The sequence below is a fragment of the Macrobrachium nipponense genome, chromosome 11, assembly GCF_015104395.2.
Source record: "Macrobrachium nipponense isolate FS-2020 chromosome 11, ASM1510439v2, whole genome shotgun sequence".
Classification (NCBI taxonomy): domain Eukaryota; kingdom Metazoa; phylum Arthropoda; class Malacostraca; order Decapoda; family Palaemonidae; genus Macrobrachium; species Macrobrachium nipponense.
Genome location: NC_061087.1, coordinates 32731340 through 32735262, shown reverse-complemented (window position 1 = coordinate 32735262; position 3923 = coordinate 32731340).

Below are 3923 nucleotides of genomic sequence, written 5' to 3'. Positions count from 1 at the left end.
TTGGGGATGCGCTAAATAGAAAATAATCCATTCTAAAAAAAATGTAACACGAATACATTCGTAATTTAACTGAAATCTAAGAATAGGCTCGAATGAAAGAACAAAAATCCCTCCGGCCATTTTAGATACGAACGACCCTGGGATTATGTCAGTCAAATAAAGAGCCGCACGTGCTAATGGAGCAAATAATGCATTTGAGTAGGTAACGAAAACGCTCGTTATCTAAATTGTGCTTACCAAGTATAAGTTATGAAAAAGTTTTTAAAGGAACCAAAATATTAATTGCAAAAAACTGGAATCGGTCACAGAGTCAGACTGTGCAATGGATATTCAATAACAGTGGGAACACCCGATTATACAAAGCTGCAAGGAAGACAATAAAAATCAATCATTCGGGGTTAATTTGTGACACGTGTCTGAATGATTCAGAATCTCCAACAATGAACTGATTCATCAGTAACTCGGCAGGTCATTAACCCCGAGAGCACTAGGAACCGGAACGTCAAAACCCACAATAGGCTCCGGGTAAAGAGACACAAAAGCCAAACTGTTCTCTTGGGCGGGGTTCCTTAGTGCAAGTGGTCGATTCTCGGGCATTCCACTGAGGGGTCAGAGATGTGTATTTCTGGTGATAGAAGTTCACTCTCGACGTGGTTCGGAAGTCATACGTAAAGCCGTTGGTCCCGTTGCTGAATAACCATACTGGTTCCATCCAACGTAAAAACGCCATGTAAACAAACTTTGTGTAAGTTCGATGATGATGGGATGAACGATGAATTCACAAGCCAAGCCGACTCTGATCGAAGGGCATTATTTTTTAAAGGAAAAAAAAAACCACCCATTGCTAATTCTGATAATTTTAGTGTAAAATGATCAGTAAACTGTTATAGGTTCTGAACTAATGACTTAATCGGCCTCATCAGTTAGCTTTGGTGAGCGGACAATAGTTATTACGGATTGAGTGTCTAACGACAAAGATTAGTATTTACCATACAGCTAACAAAATTCTTTTGATTGTCTTATCTGCTCTCTCTCTCTCTCTCTCTCTCTCTCTCTCTCTCTCTCTCTCTCTCTCTCTCTCTCTGTATTCATCATGCGTCACCAAGCATCTATCTTCTTATAGTACAATTGCAAAACCCACACGTAAACCAGGAAATAAATTATTAAGGCCAATGTTCTACTCACACTAAACTTAGTGTGCGCGCAGAGAGCGAAGAAAACAAAATGCAAAATCTCTTGTATAGTTCATCTAAACGTAAAATAAGCAGCAAGGTTGCAAAACATGCCAATTCTGGGCACTATAGATTCTCCTTTTCTGTCATCGTATATTTCGCTTAATGTCCACACTGTTTCACATTCCAGTAAACCCATCTGTTCTGTTATTAGTAATCTTTGGTACATTTAGTCAGCATGCTTCAGAATTCCGCATTCGATAGTTTTTTGTTAAAATGTTAGAATTAATCGTTAGATTTAGCAGCTACCGTCGATTTCCAAATCATTGTGAGTTTTAAAAATCATCTCAAAAAGTAATATATTAAGCTGATACGATACCGTTTAGAATATGCCCTCTCCGTGAGGGCATGGCTTGGGAAGTTCAAAGAGTGCCACGCATCTCTATATCCCTTCTTGATTGGCCCTTGTGTCTATAGAACCAGAATAACCAATCAGCTTCTTGCATGACGATGCCCTGTGAAGGAGGTATTTGAAAATGGCCGCACAAGCGATCAGATCAGTTCGTTAGCGGGTCCCATAGCTTCAGTTCGTTAGCGAGTCCCATACAGCACAGACAGGGTCGCGACAAATGCCCAGTGCCCCGCGGTCCCCCACCTGTGTTAAACGTTCTGTCGATTATTATTTCCGTATGGCCTTCATCGCATGCATGCTAGCTTCTCTTTCTCCTGTTTTTCCTTCCGCAATCCACCACCTGTGTAGCTAAAAAGAACACACCTGTGTTAAAAGTTCCGTCGATTATTATTTCCGCTTGGCCTTAATCGCAAGCATGTTAACTTCTCTCCCTCCTGTTTTTCTTTCATATCCCGAAGCCAATAATGACCAAAATAAGGTCATATATATATATATATATATATAATATATATATATATATATATATATATATATATGACTGCATATATATTGCAAATATCTTTACAATTAAGAAAAAGCTGCTCATGTGATTAATGCATTGCTTAAAAATAATTTATTGAAAAATCTTAAGTGGTGTTTTGTCCTCTGTGTAACTATACAAAACTCCTCTCTCTCTCTCTCTCTCTCTCTCTCTCTCTCTCTCTCTCTCTCTCTCTCTCTCTGTCTGTCTGTCTGTCTGTCTCTCTCTCTCTCTCTCTCTCTCTCTCTCTCTCTCTCTCTGGAACGTTATGTTAAAGAAAACATGCCTGCGCATCCAATACTTATTTAGGTGCTCGACCTCTAATGATAAATATTATGTAAAACCAGAAACTGCACTTCATTTGGCTCCCTCCTGTCTCGCCCTGATTCTCACAGCTTTAATTTCAGCCCTTTGCACCCAGTGCCAAGTGCCACCCGCAAAGAATAGGGCTTGGAGTGAGTGCAAGAAATATTATGCATACTCCAAAATTATTTTGCAAGTGTCAAAGACCTCACATCTCAGGCTTCTATTGTTCTTAAGTCAGACGCACGTATTTTCTCGAGAGGCTCATTTATTTCTTATCCTTATCTATCAATATGCATTTAAGGTTTTAAGAGAGTTTCAGGGAAGTTTCATCACCGTGGTGAAATCATACCGATGTTTCAGTGCATCAATCATGAGGTTGACTGGTTGGTAGGTTTAGAATACACCAGCTCATGCTAGCACGAACACTAACCCAACCGCTACCCATCAATGTAGAGAATATAGAGGAAGGGGCTTGGTGTTGACCTCTAGACTCGCATCACACAACATAGAAACAACGTCAATTACAGTTTGATATGCAGTAAGGAGTGGACCAGAGGAAGGAGTTTTCAAAGAAAACTCATAATCACATGAGTCAATAAAATGTGAAAGTAAATCCACAGTACGTAATATGCCTGTTTGATTTTGTTATTATCACAAATTATCTCCTCTCTCTTTCTCTCTCATTTTTCGATAGCAAGATAAAATTATAAAATTGTAGTGCATTAATGTCGTTAAATGGCTCTCTCTCTCTCTCTCTCTCTTGTCGGTGACTTTCATTTAACGGAACAGGGATCTTGATTGGTTCGTTTCTTTGTCAATTACTTTGCACGGTGATACGAATAATAAAGTATCTTTCTTTTCATTATGTTACTGCAAAGACGCAACTTGTATATCAGTGCGTTATGGCTAATGATAAATGCTCTTATGATCCTGTGTCTTCCAAAAAAAGAGTAGAAAGTAGGAACTTGTCAGTTTCCTTTTTATTATGTCCATTGGCAGGATCGAAATTCCGAAGCAACATTACCGGGCAGTACTTCTTCAACATTATTTTGTGCACTGGCAGTCCCGATGGATTTAAGTTATTCAAAAAATCTTGCGGATATTGATGATAATTTTCATCTTCTATTGTGTCCGAGCTGAAATATTCGCGACTTTCTCCGGGGAAGTTGTACAGAAATTATGTATGAAAAATCGTAAAGTAAGTAAGTCTACGGGAATAACCAGCCTCGTTTCACGGCAAGAAACAGCTCCGTTTCAGGGAATCCCTTCTCCCCCTCACCCCCTACAAAGGAGGGGGTTAAGTTGGATGAAACCCCATTACAAACCATCTTAGGGGTCCCCACCATAACCCTGCCAAGTTTCATGCCCATCTGACCCGTGTATCTATATATATATATATATAGATATATATATATATATATATATATATTATATATATATATATATTAGTAAGCTGGTGTTACAGGTTAGGTTTAGAGCTTCCACCTACACTGTTTTTTTTCCATCTGTCCAT